At 45.0% G+C, this 18,545-nt stretch overlaps 1 protein-coding gene and 1 pseudogene across 6 annotated transcripts in view; one reads left to right on the forward strand and one right to left on the reverse strand.

Annotated features, from left to right (window-relative positions):
• Nucleotides 1-367: 367 nt before the first annotated feature.
• The window catches only part of Ap1b1 (adaptor related protein complex 1 subunit beta 1), a 61,900-nt gene continuing 43,722 nt past the window's right edge, over nt 368-18,545 (forward strand). For 4 of the 6 annotated variants that reach the window (XM_008841093.2, XM_008841096.2, XM_008841097.2 and 1 more), the window contains exon 1: nt 422-607. The gene's annotated coding sequence lies outside the window, so the exon portion shown is untranslated. Of the gene's footprint in view, nt 608-18,545 lie in introns of all 6 variants that reach the window. The other 2 variants (XM_008841094.2, XM_008841098.2) reach the window with 1 other exon arrangement.
• LOC108491221 lies at nt 12,650-13,020 on the reverse strand (annotated as a pseudogene).

Here is an 18,545-nt window from a genome sequence, read left to right on the forward strand (position 1 = left end):
AAGGGACACATTATGCACGTTAGCACACTAAGAAATTCCTCTTGGATAAAAGTTCCTGGGAGGACTTCCTGTTTTCCCAGAACAATGAATTCTCGAAGGACTGCAGAAAAAGTCTGGCTTTAGACTAGCAGACCAGCGCAATCTTACGGTTGACCAGATGTACCACTCCTGTTTTGCCTCTCCTATTCACAAAGCCAACGATTTTGGGTAAAACCCTGCCCGTCATGGCCTCAGTTTCCCTGCCTGTAACTCCATCACCTCTACTCAGCAGGCAATTGGCCAGCGGTTCCAGGAGCCCAGCTCTCTCGAAGCAAAAATGCAGCGGAAGACCCCGCCCGTCCCAGGCCCCGCCCACACAGACCCGGAGCCCGCCCGGGTTGCACCCTTGACCCCGCCCCCGGGGTGTGCGTCCACCGGAAGTGGCCCCGCGCGGGCAGCTCACTTCCGCCCGGCAGGTGACAGCCGCGGGGCTCTGAGGGGCCGGTTGCACCGAGGCACCGGCGGAGCGGGAGGTGGAGGCCGCGGATATTTTGCTGCCGAAGCTAACCGAGCTGTGGCGCCGGGAGCCGTTTGGACGAGCGGGTGAGGAACCGGGCAGCCTGGCGAGGTAGGACAAGAAGTGAAGGGTCCGAGGCGAGGGGTCTGCGGGGTCAGAGGTCACGGCGAGGACGCTACGCTGGTGACGGGGGCGCGAGCGGCGTGCAGGCCGGGAAGGTGGAAGAGCTACGACCTCATTCATTCGCGCTCCGCTCGGCGGCGGGGCCTCGTTCTGGCCTCCTCAGGTTCGCAGTACCCCTTGGAGCGCCTCCTGAACTTAGGCCCACCTTCCGGCTCTGCTTCCCCCTTCCCACCCCACGGTCTTCCTGAGGCCTCTCGGCTCAGGGCCTAATCTCACGGTCACCGCTTCAAAAATGGGGCAAAAATCAAGAAATGGCCCCATGCCGCCCGCTCCTGTCCTTTGCTCAGGAACACGTTGATGGAATGGGGACACCTGTACATAGTGCTGACAAAACAAGAAGAATGCCAGTCACTGATTATTCAGCCTTCCTGAGCAGGAAGCACTGTGCTAAGCACCTTAAGTACAAAGCAGCATCTAAACCTCCCAGCAGACCTTGTCAGGGAGCTACACTTTACCTATTTTACCCACGAGAATACTGAGGCACAGGGTCAGGTCATTCGAGTAGTAGAGGCAAAACCAGGCTTCCTATGTTGGTTTGCATGGACCAGCAGAGTGTGGGAACAAAAGAACCTGGAGCCGGATCAGAGTGTAGGAGTTCTCTAGTATTCTTAGCTGCCATATATTTATTTGGATTGATGTTAGGATGTAGCCTTACTTCCTCCTGTGATTCACTTTCATTAGGAAGACTGTTCTGTCGCAAGCTGTTGCTGTGTTTTACCTTTCAGGGCAAGAGTTTTAGGAATTCCCGGAGCATGGTCTGCAGAATGGGGCTATTCATGAAACAATACCGAGAAACTTTTCAGCATGGTTGAGCTTCATTCCTTTTGGAGTAAGGAGACGGGAATCACAAGTCCCCTTGGGGATCTTTTGGTCCTAGATTCTGGAAGAATATACCCAGAGGAAGTTGCTTTGCCTTTCTGAAATCTGTGCAGGCCAGTGTCATTGAGCCTGGGGTTAGTAGAGTTTGCCTGGGAGGTGACGGGTGATTTGGTGGCTGGAGAATGAGATTCTGTTCCTTTGTGGACATTTACTTGATCCATTGTGCCTCAGTTTTCATGACAGCATGCGTACACCCCAAAACGACAGTAGCAACCCAAACTTTGCTGCCTACCCACCCACTCTTGAGTGCCATAAACCTTAATGAACCTATCAAGGTTTCCCTATGCTTCTGAAGAAAGCTGTGATAAAAATGTTAGGATAGCTATTTTCTTTGTTGTTGCTTGTTGGTGACACTGTAGCCCAGGCTCCTCAGGGACTCACCAGATAGTCCAGACTGGCCTTGATTTCATGGCACTCCTACTGCCTGAGCCTTTCAAGTTCTGGGACTACAGACTACAGAGCCACTACACCTCGATCTTTTTTAAACTCTGTGATCTGTTCCCCTAGTTCCACTGAGTTCACAGAAACTTAATTGTGTTACCTTATCCCTATCCTTCCAGGGGAGAATTCAAGATGAAGTGACATGTCACAGTGATAGGGACATAAACGGAGCTCAGAGGATCTGGCTGACTGCCCTGTATTGAGCCAATCAGGCCCTTCTGCCTTAGGAACTGTCCCAGAGAATCCAATCCTTCCAAGTTTGTGTAGAGATCATCTCTTAGTGTGTGTTGACTGGAAGCTTCTCCCTGAGTGCTTTGAAGGGCTCAGGTCCAGTGGAAAGAATGCTCCTTGACTCCCTGTTAATCAGCTCCTGGTTCCAACCCCAGGTCAGTAGCTTCCTGGTAGTGTGACCTGGATAATTTGCTTCAGCTGGGTCTCTACCTGAATTCTAAAATACATAGATCTACATCTCTGTGGTAGAGTACTTCCCAAACATGGTTTCCATCCCCAGTGCTGGGGGAGAAAATTGGGGCACTGAGCATGGTGATGCATTCCTATGATCCCAACACTCAGGAAGCAAAGAAAGGATTACCACAAGTTTGAGGCTAGCCTAGTCTACATAGTAAGTTCTAGGCCAGCCAGGGTTGCATAGTAGAAGAGACCCTGTCTCAAAATAATAATAAGCACTACTGACCACCCTCCCACCCCTCCCCGATGTCTAGGTGTCAGGTACATTGTGAAGAGCCTGTTACTATTGACTGTAAGCCATAATGCCGGGTCTGAGAAAGGCCGGCAACTCTGACTTGGGTGTTGCTTCCTTCTGCAAATAGATCTTAGTATACTAAGGACTGGTCCTACCCTTCTCGTTTCACTTCCTAAAAGTGAGAACATGTTCAATCCATGGGTCTGACCAAGTCTGGGCTTGGATTTCATCTTTTTCTTGTCATCTTCGAGACTCGTCTTAACTACTCACTTCCCAGAAAACCTTCAAGTCTGACAGCAAAGCCTGAAGTGCTCATGGGAAGCAGGCATGGTTTGGGGGTAGGTTTTATACTTTGGTATGGTTCTGAAGATTAAGGAGTATTTGTTCCTTGAAGACGTATCGGTTTCTGAATAGATTTTTTTGTTTCTTGAGATAGTTCTAGGCCAGCCTGGACAACAGGGAGACCCTATGTAGACCAGGCTGGCCTCAATTGTAGCAATCCACCTGCCTCTACTTCCCAAGTACTGTGATTACACCACACCTGGCAATCACCAGGTCGTTGTCATCGTCTTTTTTTTCTTTTTAAAAAATATTATTTTTATTTTATGTGTGTGAGTGTATTGCCTGCATGTATGTGAGTACACCTGTGTCATGCAGTGCCTCAGGGGTCAGAAGAAAGCTTCAGATTCCCCTGGAACTGGAGTTAAGGATGGTTTGTAGCCACCATGTGGGTGCTAGGAATTAAACCTGGGTCCTCTGCAAGAGCAGTCAATGCTCTTAATTGCTGAGCCATCTCTCCAGCCCCAGGTCTTCTTTTTTAAAATTAACTTTTAAAATATTTTTAAATTATGTGTATCTGTGTATGTTTTTGTATGGGTATGTGCACCTGAGTGCAGGTGCCCACAGAGGTCAGAAGAGTATTCCTGGAGCTGGAGTTTCAGGCTATTGTGAGCACCTGACATGGGTCCTAAGAGTCTAACCCTGGTCCTCTTGAGGAGCACTGTGGGCTCTTAACTGCTGAACCAACTCTCCAGCCCCTCAACATCTTTTTTCCTAAGATCATTGAGATTGTCACAAGCAAAGAAAGATTTTTTCCTAGTCTTTATCTTCTCACATACAGCTGAAGAAATACTTTAGAGAGAAAATATTAACCAAGCAGTTAGGGAGCCTTTAAAAAATCCTCTTTGAAAATCTACCAGTGGCTCCACCTTCCCTTCAGGCTGTAGTCAACATTCCTCAGCATGGCATCCAAGCTGTTTTGGACTCTGACTTCTTTCTGGCTTACTGTCTTCCTTTTTCCTACTCTACTGTTCCACTTCCTCCCAGTCATACTCAGCTGCTGCCACTTCTGCAAGCTGCATCTCCTTACACCACTTTGCTTTGTGCTCTTCTCTCTGCTTAAAGGCCGCTCCTGCTGCTCCTGCCCAACCTCCTTTGCTGGTCCACTACTTGGTACTTCTTGTTTGATCATCACCCCCACCTTGCAGGTCAGAACTGGATGCCCTCTAGTGTCCTGTGGTAGTGATCACAGTGAGTGTAATTGTTTACTTTGCTGTTTACTTCTTAGTAAGGGTCTCTTAGTCCTTCGTAAGAACTTGTCTGAACCATGTGTGTCTCCAGCATCTAGTGAAGTGTCTGGCACACTGAGTCAGAGCACAGTGTTTAGGGAAGAAAAAATGAATATAATGTATTGAATTGTTAGGATTCTGCCATCCTTGTGACAAGAATGAAATATGGCAAGTAGGGGGAATTAACTACTCTCAAACTACCATTGCTATGGCCAGTCAGTCACCAGAGTGCCTTCGGGCCTCCGGTTTAGAGGGGAGCAGGGAGGTGGTAAGTCCGCAGTAATATGGCTGACATTCGCCAAACCTGTAATCTGGGCTCTGCATGTGTTGACCTGTTTTAGCTTTACAACTCTTTATTCTGTGATGGCTCCTGTTAGGTAGTGGGATCAAAGGCCTTGGCAGGAGTTTTAGACCCTGAAGCACCTTTGTATCTTCAGCCTTGGGCTTGACTGCTATCAAGACAGGCTCTAAAGTTGTGAGGCCCTTCTAGTTAAGGTTGAAGTATTAACTGGTTGAGTCCAGAAGTTCCAGAATCAGTCATCAGCTGGGATACCGTAGTTTCTGAGCCCCCACGTTACAATCTATCTCTGTGTACCCTAAGATGGAAAATGGTAGATTTGGAAGTCATACCTCAGAGGCTTTTACTTTATTACATTGATTTATTTTCTGTGTGTGCATGCACTTTGGCACTTGCATATCACAGTGTGTATGTGGAAGTCAAAGAATAACTCCCAGACGTCTGTTCTCCTTTTCCACCATGTCGGTTCTAGGGATCAAATTCAGGTTGTCAGACCTGGTGTCATATACCTGTACCCACTGAGCCATCCCACCAGCTTTATTTACAGTAGTAGTGATTAAAACTTAGGGACTCATATATGCCAAACAAGTGTTCTACCACTGAACTGCATTTCCAATCCTGTAAAGCTTTTAATGTCATTCATTTTGGGTGAGAGTAAGGTCTTCTGTGCCATGGCCTGTGCATGTGAAGGTCAGAGGACTACTTGAGGGACTTGGTTCTTTTCTGCTACCATCTGGGTCTCAGGTAGTAAGTTCGAGTCATCAGGCTTGATGGGTAGGTGCCTACTGAGCCATCTCACTGGCCCTCCTCAAAAACTTTTCTTTAAAAGACAAGGACTCACTGTGTAGCCCCAGCTGATGTGGAACTCATTATGTACCAAACTGGCCTCACACTCACAGAGATCCATCTGAATTTGCCTCCTGCGTGCTGGGATCACAGGTGTGCTCTCAGCCGTCTCAAAAGCTTTTTAAAATGAATGTGTTGATACTTGTTTTCAGCACTTCAGCAGCTGCATTGTATGGAGGAGTGGCCCTGGGATGCTCATTCTTTTTAACTGCACCCTGATTGCTTTTAGATCTTAAGCTCTTGGAGGTGGAATGACAGTTTCTGTGTACCCAGCTGTTGGTATGCTTCAGACATCTTCATACTTTTATCTTGAACAGTTAAATTGCTTGGTGTTGAGATACTGAGAACAGAAGCTTCTTAATTCATTAATTCTTAATTCATTCATTCATTCAGTGTTTATTGAGACCTGCTAGAATCTGGCACAGGGTTGTGCCAATAGGTAAAAAAGCCAAGTATAATTTCTGCCACAAGGTTGCTTTCTCCAGGGGGAGAGGCAAACCAGAAATAGAAAACACATACAGTGATTAGAAAACTGACAGGCCAGGACTGGAGAAATGGCTCAGTGGTTAAGAGCACTGGCCACTCTTGCAGAGGACCTGAGTTCGGTTCCTAGCATCCACATGATGACTAACAACAGTCTGTAACTCCAGTTCTTTGCAAATCCAGCACCTTTTCTGACTCCCACAGGTACTGCATGTGTGTGGTATACTTACGTACATGCAGGCAAAACACTCATACACATAAAAATACATAAAATATCTTTATTAAGTTTTCTTGGTCTTTTTTGAGGCAGGGTCTCCCTATAGCCACAGCTGGCCTGGATTCGATATGGAGACCAGGCTGGCCTCAAACTCACAGAGATCTGATTGCCTCTGCCTCCCAAATGCTGGGCTTAAAGTCATGTGCCACCACACCCAGCTAAAATAAAATATTTTTTTAAGAAGAAAACTGATAAGCTGAGGAAAACAGAAGGTATGGCAGCCAGAGCCTGTGAAAACAGAAGTCATATGTCAGGATTCCTCTGCAGCCAGAGTAAAAGCCAGCATCTATACAGTGACTACCAGCCCGCTCCATTCTCCTCTGGCAGCAAAACACACTGCTCATTCTCAGTCACTACATGACTCGTTGTTCATCTAACCACACTCACCTCCAGCATGCCAGGCACACTCCCCCCAGTTGTCCTGCTGGTGCTAGGGATGGAACCCAGGACCTCGTACTTGCTCACGCTACTACTGAGCTCCACACCTGGACCCCAAGGTGTTTCCTCTTAGAATCTTCATCTCAAGGAAGTTCTGTGGCCACTAGTTCAAATGCCACTAGTTCAAATTTCACCCTCCTTTCCGTTGCTCCATGCTTCCTCCTCTTCTCTGTCCTCTTTTCCTGCTTCCTTTGCTTAGGAATCACTGACCGCTGTCTGAAGCTGTGTGTTTTACTTATCTTGCTTATTTGCCCCAAGGAAAGATTTCTCTCTCTTTTGTTGGTGTATCCCCACCATGTAAACAGTTTCTGGTACATGCCAGGTATTCAGTAAGTATATGAAAATGTACGCAAAATACTTCGGGGGGGCAGAGAAATACCTCTTAACATAGTAGATATAGGGAATGTGCATTTGAAGTGATGTCATCTCAGCTGAGATTTGAAAGATAAGTTGCAGCAGCCATGCCAGGGCAGGATAGGCTAATCTGGACAGGATCAGCAAGTGCAGAAACAATGAGAAGGCACTTAGCAGAGAACACAGAGGCCTGTGGGCTGCAGGGTCACTGGGGGGCTGGCAGCAGCACTCTCATTGTAGCCTGTGTCATGGTTCCCCATCTCCTGTAGTCTGCTCACTCTGAGCCTGTGGGAGTAGGTAATCAAGACATGATTCCTCCCGATATATTATATATAATTAATTAATATTTTGATGGTCCAGGGCCTTGTGCATGCTGAGTCAGTGCTCTACCATTGGGCTCTATCCTCTACTGATTTCTCAAGATAGTCACAGTAGCTTGCAGCCTGGGGTTGGCAGGCTTAGTGCATGGAGTGTTGGGAAGCTGCTCTCCAGCTGAGGTTGGTTTACAAAACATGACATTTCCCCAGGAAGAGAATTGCGCATTAGTCATTAATGTTTATTGAGCACCTACTGTTTGCCTCTTATGCAGATAAGAGGTCTGGTACAATGCAGTAGTGAGTAAATAAAAATTCTAGCTCTCATGAAACTTATATTGTGGAGGGAAAAATAGACAATATAAGTACAGTTTATAGTATGTCGTTGGTAAGTACTTTGAAGGAAAAAAGAGGAAAGAGGGTTAAGTGGTGAGGATTGGTTGGAGAGGTGTACAATTTTAAATAAAGTGGTCAGTTAGGCATAATAGTTCAGGCCAGTAATCCCAGAACCCACAAGACTGAGGCAGGAAGGTCATCACAAGTTTGAGGTGGGCCTGGGCTACATAGTGAGTTCAAAGCCAGCTTAAGACCCCATCTCAAAGAACTAGCTTGGGGCTGATGAGATGGCTCAGTGAGTAAAGGTGCTTGCTGCCAAGCCTGACAACTGCACATAGTAATTTTTAAAACCCTAAATAAATAAAGAGGTCAGAGAAAGCCTTAAGAAGACAGTGACATTGGAACCAAGACTCAAAAAAGTGAAGGTCCGAGCCATGAGGCTACCTGAAGAAAGAGCCTTCTAGCAAAGTGGACAGTATGTGCAAAGGCCCTGAGATAGAAACAGGTCTATTGTACTCATGGATTAGAAAAGAGGCCTGAGGCCAGGGATGGTGGTATACACTTTTATTCCTAGTACTTGGGAGGCAGAGGTAGATGGATCTCTATGAGTTCAAAGACAGCCTGGTCTACATAGCAAACCTAGAGCAGCCAGGGCTATTGCAGTGAGACCCTGTTTCAAAAAAGGAAAGAAAAGAGGTCTGTATGACAGCAACAGTGTAAAGGGGAGGTGTTTGAAGAGGTAGTTACAAAAGTGTGGGCTATACTGTCTATGAGCTTTGTGGCCGATGAAGCTATGGTAGGGACTTGAACTTTACTCTGAGACAGGAGCTGTTGCAGGATGTGAGGAGGGGTTAGGCTGTATTGAGATCATTGTGGCCATTACTGAGGTGAATTATCAGGGGTAGCACAGGAGCAGCATTGGTGGCCATCTCAATGAGACAAAGATGGTAACCTAGGACCAGTTTGTATTTTTGGAGCTGATTTGGAAGCTGCTTCATGGATTCTGAGTTTGTTGTGATGGTTTATCTAATAAGATTTGCTAGCAGGTGAGATGCGTTATGAGAGAGCATGTTGTCAAGGGGACTGAGGTTTTTAGTCTGCATACCTGTTTCAGATGGTGGTGGCAATAAGTGGATGATGAGGACCTCAGGTTAAGTGGTTTGGGGAGGAAAGGTAGCCCCAATATGTGCAGTTTGAGCACCTGCTAGTCAGACACACCTTCAAATAGAGATGTCAGTTAGGTGGTTTGGATATGTGAGCTGGGAGTTGAGGAGAGCAGTTGGGCCCAGGGATGTAAAGTTGTGAGTTGTCTGAATGTGGATGATGCTTAAAGCTGACACTGGATGAGATCACCAGAGGTGAAATAGTATAGATGGGGAAGAGAAAAGGTACCAGGCCTAAGCCCCAGGGTACTCCCTTGTTAAGAAGAGGAAGGAGGAAGAGCAAGGGAAACTGAGAAGGCAAGGGAAAATGGAATAAGAGGGGAAACAGGAAGTTTTCCTGGGATGCCAGAGAAGAAAGTGTTTACGGGAGGAGGGAGTAATGAGTTAGGACAGATGCTTAGCAGTGAAAGGCTTATCATTTGATAAGACCTCTGCATCTTCTGCTGGCAGAGGCCACCACACCTGGATCTAAGGCCATCCTTGAACCTTATGCTTCCTTCTCTAGCTGCCTCTGCTCGTCTGTCTGAGAGAGGGAGAGGGAGAGATTTTTGTTTTATGGCAGGATCTTACAATGTAGGCCTCAAACTCTCCATTCCTCCCAAGTGTAGCACAGTTGGCTCAGTACTGGCTTTTTATATACTGAAAAAAAAAAAATTGTCTTTGTCACAGACACCTGAGCACACAGGCTTGTTTGGGCTTGAACCTGCTGCTCTTCTCTTGGTGACCTGGCCCTTATTTTTTGAGTGGATTACCATGAGAGTAAAATGAGACAGAGGCTATAAGTCACTTAGCACCGAGCCTGCTCCTAGCCAGTGTTGGTGACCGCACTGTTCTCAGGTCCTCCCTTGTTAGTCTGGCATCTTGTGAGCATCTCCATGTCACCCTGACTCTTGCTGTCTACCCAATCCCCTGTACTTCAAGGCACTTCCTCTACTGCTCCTCCTGTCTCAATATCCTCCTCCCCTGAGCTTTGGTGGCAGGTATCTGAAGGGCAGAGTCACTCTCCTGTCCCCTACAGTCCTTTCTTTGGCCTTTGAATCTGTATGAGGGAAAAGACGGTCCTTCATTTACTGTGTGTGACTCCTGTGTGGGCAGGCCAAGCTGGCATGAGTGACACTCCACATTGTACCTGCTGAGTGGACAGCCACAATTCTGCAAAAAATGTTCCTTTTGGTAGGTGGTACAGTAGAAACTGAGGAAGCTGTGTTCTCTGGTCTTTAGTGTCTTTCTCCTCATCTTAACATGAATATTGTCCAGAAGCCTTATTAATATTTTATTTATTTTTGTTTTATTTTTTTAAATCCAGAGGTGCCTCCCTTTTCTTTGACAGAAGCTTTCTACACATAACTGCTGGTAGATTAGTGAAGAACTCACCTGATTCTAGAAGAAGGTCCTTGAGACTCACTGCTGATGTAAGAACATTTGCTTGTGTGTGGTATTTTCTGCCTTTGAGTCCTTTTCATTTTGAGGCTTTTAATTGCTACAGGCCTCAAGAGATTGCTTTTGATTAATCAGTTTTCATCTGAATCCCAAGAAGCCCACAACTTGGCAATCTCATGTAGACAGGCTTTCACTAAGCACATTACCAAACTTGACATTCCTGTTGTCTAAGGTAGATAGGTTGGCCCTAAAATAACCTGCTCTTCAACATAGGAGGGACTCTGCATAGCTGTGTGACAATGTATCCTGTAGCCTGGAACATGTGAGTATCTGCTTCATTCAGAGAGGAGTGTTTGCCTCCCTGGACAGATTAGAATATGTGACCTCCTCATAAGACAGTGTTGGGGAATGTGGATGCCACTGTGTTCTGGCTGTGTGACTCCAAACAAGAGCCTTGACTTCTCTTTTCCTTCATTCTTCCTCATCTCTGTACTTGTGATGTAATTAAAACATTCTTCACAAATATTATGAGGACTAAAATTATTTTAAATGATAATACTTTTTTTTTTTTTTTTTTTGGAGACAGGATCTTTCTGTAGCCCCAGCTGGCCTAGAGCTTGCTATGTAGACCAGGCTGACCTGGTCTCACAGAGCTCTGCCTGCCCCTGCCTCCCAAGTGCTTGGAATTAGAGGCATGTACCACCATACCCAGTAAGTGATACACACTTTTTTTTTTTTTTTTTTTTTTTTGGTCTTTTTTTGAGACAGGGTCTCCTTGTAGCCCCAGCTGTCCTGGAACTCACTATGTAGACCAAGCTGGCCTCGAACTCACAAAGATCTGCCTGCCTCTGCCTCCCAAGTGCTGGGATTAAGGGCGTGTGCCACCACGCCCGGCAATACACACTTTTATTACATTTATTTATTGCATATATGTGGGTGTGTGGGTGCCATCACACATGTGTGGAGGTCAGAGGACAACTTGCAGGAATCAGTTCTCTCTTTCTATTATTGGGTTCCAAGGATTGATCTTAGTTCTTTAGGCTTGGTGGCAACTGCTTTTACTTGCAGAGCCATCTCAACAGCTTCATGAAAACTAAATTTAATGCTCTTTTTGCAGGGGCAGGGTAGGAGGACTTGAGACAGGGTCTCACTATGTAGTCTTGACTGGTCTAGAATTTACTGTGGAGACCAGGGCCATCTCAACAGCTTCATGAAGACTAAATTTAAGGCTCTTGTTTGGGGGGAGGGGGCAGTAGGAGGACTTGAGACAGGATCTCACCAGTCTTGACTGGTCTGGAATTCACTGTGGAGACCAGGCCCACCTTGAACTCACAGAGATCCACCTGCCTCTGCCTCCCAAATGACAGGGTTAAAGGCATGCACCACCATGCCTAACTAAATTTAAAGCTCTTTATGCTGTGTCTGGCCTACAGTGCACATCTGTTTGTCATACTTCTGTCACCTCTACCTTTGTTCTGAACTTCATGCCGAGCCTGAAAAACACAGCCTATTTTCTCAGTTACTGAGCTGACTTAAAAGAGCCTGTCTGTGTGTTTGGTGACTACACTGTCTCAGAAAGTCTAAAATCTGGTTTCTCTACCACTGACTGACCTTTTAATCTTTGAGTTGATCTTATCTATTTCCCTGTCTTTAAAGTGAACTTGTGTGCTTACCTGTGAGGACCCCTTTCCTTTTTAAAAGGCTGTTAGGCTGGGGATATATGTATGTAACTCCATTGTAGAGTGCTTGCTTTGTATGTATGAGACTCTGGGTTCCATCACCAGCACTTCCCCCCCAAAAAGTAAGTAAAAGACATCAGACAGAGGTGGCCAGAATCATACCCAGCCTCATGGGAGGAGGTTCACAATCAGGCAGGGGCATGACACAAAGGGACATTGGTGAAATAAACATCTCTGTCCCTGAGACAGCTGAAAAGACACATGGGATGATCAGAGTGTGGCTTTTCTGTTTTAAGTGAAGGAAAAATGGTAACAACAGCTGGGTGTGTGTGTGTGTGTGTACACATGCAGGCACATGGTATGGGTGGGTATGTATACGTGCATGCATGTGTGTGAAGTAGAAGTCAGCTTAAGGTGTCATTCCTCAAGTGCTATCCATCTTGCTTTTTGAGACAAGGTCTCACTGTCCTGGAGCTGTTGATGAATCTAGGCTGACTAGCTAGTGAGCCCTAGGGATCACCTGTCTGCATTCTCAGCACTGGGAGTACAAGTGTTCACCATCCCGTAGGCTTTTTGACCTGCATTCTGGAGACTGAACTCAGGTCCTCATACTTACACAGCAAGCACTTTACTGACTGAGCCATCTTCCTGGCTCCCACAGCCCTTTTTATTCTCTTTTTTCTTTTCCTTTTTTTTTTTTTTTTCCTGAGACAAGGTTTCATTCATTATGATGCTCAGACTGGCCTAGAACTCATCTTTTTCTTTCTTTTTTTTTTTTTTCAATTTTATAACTTTATTTGACTCTCAGCAGTTAGTGCTCATCCACATTGACTATCTGTAGATTTTTGAATGTGGTAACAGGGACATAGGTTACCAAAATATATAGCTTGTTTGGTGACTCCTCATCCTCATTACATTTTCTGGACAAACGAACATGGATATAATATGGAACAAACCTTATTCCTTTGGCCCAGACAGCTTTGTTGAGCCTCGTATCAACGTGTACATCTGGAGTGCCCATCTCCTTCATGACAAATTTCTGGATTTCTTTGAGTGCCCAAGGGGCATGTTTCTTGAAGCCCACTCCATGGATTGCTTGTGAATGCTGATGGTATATTCCTGGGTCACCACCTCATCAATGGCAGAATGGCCCTTCTTGCCACCCTTCTTTGCACGAGCCATTATTATTATTATTTTTTTAATCTTTTTGAGACAGGGTCTCCTTGTAGCCCCAGCTGGCCTGGAACTCACTATGTAGACCAGGCTGGCCTCAAACTTAGAGAGATCTGCCTGTCTCTGCCTCCCAAGTGCTGGGTTTAAAGGCATGCACCACCACGCCAAGCTAGAACTCATCATTCTTGTTCCTCAGCTTCCCAAGGGCTGGCATTACAGACATGTACTACCATGCCTGGCCTAATTTACTTAGTCCTGCCTGTCCTTGAGATCCATATACCTGGAGCAAGTTTCTGAGCAGCTGTTATCAGGGAAGGGCTTAACAGTTGAAGCTGCAGCACATGTTTTTCAGTTTTCCCTTGCATTCAGAGATGGGTGCCAGCACCTTGGTCAGACCTTGTTGAGTATCTCCCATGTCTCCTGTTTCTTGGAGCTGTTTCTCTGGCTGATCTCATAGCACTGATTAGCTCCCTCAATAACTCACCAAGTGCCCACTGTGCAGTGCTAGCCTCACTTTTCTTGTACATGCTGATAAAAACCTCTGCTCTGAGAGGAGAGTCCTCTTGGAGAGTGAAAACACTTTCCCCCTTGATTTTTTTCTTACTACAGACCTAATAAACTAGGCAAGAGGATCATGAGTTTGAGGCCAGCCTGGTCTACATAGTGAGGTCCTGTCTCAGAAAAAACCAAAACAGAAAAACCCAAACAGGGCCTGTGAGATGGCTCAATAGGTAAAGGCACTTGCTGCCAAGCCTGATGAACTCAGTTAGGTTTTTGGAATCTTCATGGTGAAAGGAGGAACCAACTCCTGCAAGTTGTCCTCTGACCTCTACATGTAAGCCATGGGTTGCACAAAAATGGGTGAAAATGTTTAACACCCCCCCCACACACACGCAAATAAAGTTTACCTATCCTGGCTTGCTACATGCTGAATTTTTCTCTTTTGTCCCCTTAGGGACATCAAATGTGCATTCAGAATGATCACATTCCACTTTACTTGTTTGGCACCCAGGAAGAACATCCATTGGGGAAATGAGTCCCTCAATGGAGCGGCAATGCAGAGCATTCAAAATGTGGAGTTTATTATTTGACTGGCTTCAGACTTTGTGCCATTGAACTTTGGGCTGCCTGGTGAGGAGGAAGAGATGTGGGCATAATGGGATGACCCAGGCTCTACCCCTTCCTGCCAGCCTTTCATCAATTCCACTTTAGCTTAGAGTGGAGATGGATTGAATTTCATGATAGAGAAAGTGAGACCAGGAGATGGGATTTTCCCAGGGTCACATCATGTCAGTAGTGAAGCCAGACTTCTGGCAGCCATCTTGTCATTGGCTCAGCCTTCCTGTATTTGTTGAAAGTTAACTGCAAAGCCTTCTGTTCCTGGTCTATCTGGCCCTCACTGTCTGGTGCTTTTCACAGAGCTTGATCTATGAATGGGTCCTTGATTTTGTAGCTTCCCTCAGAACCTGCCTTTTCATTCATTGAGCCAGCAAGCATTTGGTGAGCTCCTGGAATGTGCCAGGCATAATGCCAGTCACTGGATTGACAGTGATAAACAGGGCAGATCCCAAATTAGAGGCACGAGGAAGGCTATGGAGAAGTTGGAGGTGCTAGTGAGCCTAATGCCAGGAGGTCTGTGTCTTTCTGCTGTAGAGGAGGCTTGTCTGGGACACAAGAGTTAAAGCTGAGGTTATCTAATGTGCACAGGGATGGGAATAGTGTTTGGAACAAATGTACCAATCCTTAGACTGTCTAAAACAGGTAATATACAGCACACACAGTTTCCAAGTTATGTGAAAGGGAAAATGATGAAAAGTCACCACACCTCGCTTGAATTTTTTTTTTTTTAATTATGTGTATCTATGGCATGAGTGGCACTGGAACTGTCCCCCAGCTGAGAGAGAGAGAGAGAGAGAGAGAGAGAGAGACAGAGAGAGAGAGAGAACGAGCAGATGCCTACAGAATCCAAAGACCACCTCAGATCTACTGCAGCTGGAGTTACAGGTGGTTGTGAGCCATCTGATGTAGTTACTGGTAACTAAATTCAGATCCTCTGGAGGATGAGTACATACTCTTAACCACTGAACCATTTCTCCAGCCCTGGAAAACTTGACTTTTATGTAATTGAATTCACAGACCTTTTAAGACTTCTAGACTTCATGTCACGCTTAGAAAGGCTTTTTTCTCTCCAACATTGGGTCTTACTATATTTTCTAAATATTTCTTTTAAATTTTTTATTTGTTTGTGTATCTCTGTGTATTGGGGGATGGTGTGTGGAAGTCATTTATTACTGGGGCTAGAGTGCCAGCTCAGGGGTAAAGAGCACTTGTTTTTCCAGAGAACCTGGAAGATTTCCAGCACCCACATGGCAGCTCTGCTGCCCTCTTCTGACTTTCTCAGGCCCTATACACATACCAGTGTACACACCAGCCATCAAAATACTTGCTCAAATAAAAATAAATCATTTAAAATATTTTTTAATTTTTTAAAAATTTTATGTGTATTAGTGTAATGCCTGCATGTAGGTAGGTGCACCTGTGTCACACAATTCCTGCGGCAGTCAGAAGAGGGCATCAAATTCCCCTGAAACTGGAGTTACAGATGGTTGTTAGCCACCATGTAAGTGCTAAGAATTGAACCTGGGTCCTCTTAACTGCTGAGCCATCTCTCCAGCGCCCCCAAAATACTTTTTAATTATTCTGAATGTGGTTGTCTTTTTGGAGGAGGGAGGTTGAGGTCTTGTTACCTAGCCCAGACTGGCCCCAAACTTAGAACCTCCTGCCTCATCTCTTGAGTGCTGGGATTATAGGTGTGCACCATGTCTAATTTAGAAATTTTTTTAATGTTTGTAGAATTCACATGAAGTGACATGCTCAGTTCTTAGGTACATAGTGTGGCAAGAGCTGCATTAGGACAGGGATCATTTTTATCACCTTCAGGCAGCTTCTGGTTGCCTTTCAAGGTTAGTGTCCTCTGATTTCACTTCTCTCACCATAGATTGGTTTTGTTTTTCCTGCTTATGCTACAGTTTTATGCAAATGAAATCCCGTGATATATACAGTGTTTATTGGTTTGTTTTTAGTATGCTGAGGATCAAACCCAGGGTTTCATGCATGCTAAGTACGCACTCTACCATCGACCTACCGCCCAGCCTCCATTACATTTGATCTTGTCACTGAGCTTTCTCTCCTGTTATCCCATCAGAAGAAATATATGAGATACATAGAGCAGCAGGTGGTGATTGCCTTTTTAGATAGAGGAAATTAAGTTACAATAGAGACTAGCAAGATGGCTTAGTGTTGGCTCCAAGGTGCTTGCCACCAAGCCTGATTATCTGAGTTTAATCTCCAGGACCCACAAGGCAGCTAAAAACCATCTGTAACTCCAGTTCCAGGGGATCTAACTCCCTCTTCTGACCTCCGTTGGCATTGCACATACAAGGGTACTTACATATATGCAGGCAAAGTACTCATATGCATTAAAATAAAAATAAATAAGGGTGATATACAGCTTTAATTTCAGCACTGGGGTGACAGAGGCCAGCAAATTACATAGAGAGTTCCAAGTCAACTGGAGCTACAGGGAGACCATCTCAAACAAACAAACAAAAAACCCAAAAAATAAATCTTAAAAAATTCCTTATAGATTTAGATTCATTTTATTAGCTTAAAACACAGGTAGTCTGTATATCTTGTTTAAATTACATTTAGGTGAAAAGTGTTGACGACTTTTTCTTTATTTTTTTTTTCAATTTATATTTTTTTATTGAATTTTTGTGGATTTCATATAATCCATTTTAATCATATTTAGATCTCCCCATATCAGGACTTCTTAAATCTAATCCTAAGTTTAGTAGCTAGCATAGTCTTTAGGTATGATTTGGGGGGGGGGTGTCTTTTTGACAGAGGGTCTCCCTGTAGCCCCTACTGGCCTGGAACTCACTATATAGACCAGGCTGGCCTTGAATTCACAGAGATCTGCCTGCCTCTGCCTTTCGAGTGTGGAACAAAAGGTGTGTTCCACCACACCTGGCTTTAGATAGGGATATTTGTTTCCTTTCTAACAAATTGTTAATAACAACAGATTGTTACTTATTGTGTGTGTGTGTGTGTGTATATGTATGTCCATATGTGTATGTATGTCCATGTGTGTGCATGAATGACATAGTGTGTGTGTATAGAAGTCAAGACAACTTTGGAGTTGGCTCTCTCCATCGACCTTTATTACATGGGTTTTAGGGATTGAACTTGGGTTGCCAGGCTTGCACAGCAAGTGCCTTTACCCACTGAGTCATCTTGCTAGTCTAGATAGGAGTGTTTATATGAGGTAGTATTTTTCCCCACTTAGATTTAATTTTTCCATTCTTAATTTTTCACGTATTTGTCTGTGGCTACTCTGTCACTGATTCTTACCGAGTGCTGCTTTTATTATTCTGTAAAACTTAAAACTGTTGAATTTCAGCTTTTATTATTTGGTTTCTTTAAGTCTTAAGAAGTGAAGTTGCTGGGGCTGGAGAGATGGCTCAGCCATTAAGAGCACTGACTGCTCTTGCAGAGGACCCAGGTTTGATTCCCAGCACTCACATGGCGGCTACTCCAGTTCTAGGGGAATCCTTAACTCCAGTTCTAGGGGAATCCTAACCCCCTTCTGACCTCTGCAGCATTGCATGACATGGGTGCACTCATATACATGCACGCAATACAGTTGTACACATAAAAATAATAAATAAAATATTTTTTAAAAAGTGAAGTTGCTGAGCATGGTGGTACATGCCTTTGGAGGCAGAGGCAGGCAGATCTCTGAGATCAAGGCCAGCCTGTCTACCAGCGAGTTCCAGGATATCTGGGGCTACAGGGAGACCCTGTGTCAATCAATCAATAATAAAATAAAATAATAAATAGTGGTTGACCACCAAGACAGCTCAGTAGATAAAGACAGTTGCCACCAATCCTGATGATGAGTTCTATCTCTGGAACCCACATGGTGGAACTCCCACACATACAGTATGGCATGTGTGCCCTTCCCCCCAACATCAAATACCAAAAATGTATGTTTGTTTTTAAAGTGAGGTTAACAGGAACCTGCTGTATGATGTGGCATCAAAGTCATAGTTTTTTTGTGGGCATAGAAAAGTGTGATTAAGATGGGAACAGCAGCAGTGGCTCCTGAAGGGCAGAACCAGTTATTCTAAGAGTGCCCCTCTTTAACTTTGTGCCCTCCACTTGAGGCATTTCTTGGCCTGTAAATGCTAAAATTGAGGGGGTTCCCAGTCCCAAATGCTGTCTCCTTAGCACAAGTGATTCATTTGACTGCCCAAAGTAGTTTCTATCTCAAAATTACTGCCTCTTTTTTTTCCTTTTTCTTTTTTTGGAGACAAAGTCTTACTGATAGCCCAGGCTAGCCTGTAACTCACTATGTCACTCAGACTGGCCTCAAAACTCATGGCATTCCTCTTGCCTTCATACCTCCTGAGAGGTGGGATTATGGGTATGAAACATCACACCCAGCTTGACTACTTTTAAAAAGTTTCCCT

Source organism: Nannospalax galili, unplaced genomic scaffold, assembly GCF_000622305.1.
Source record: "Nannospalax galili isolate Female #2095 unplaced genomic scaffold, S.galili_v1.0 scaffold259, whole genome shotgun sequence".
NCBI classification, from domain to species: Eukaryota; Metazoa; Chordata; class Mammalia; order Rodentia; family Spalacidae; genus Nannospalax; species Nannospalax galili.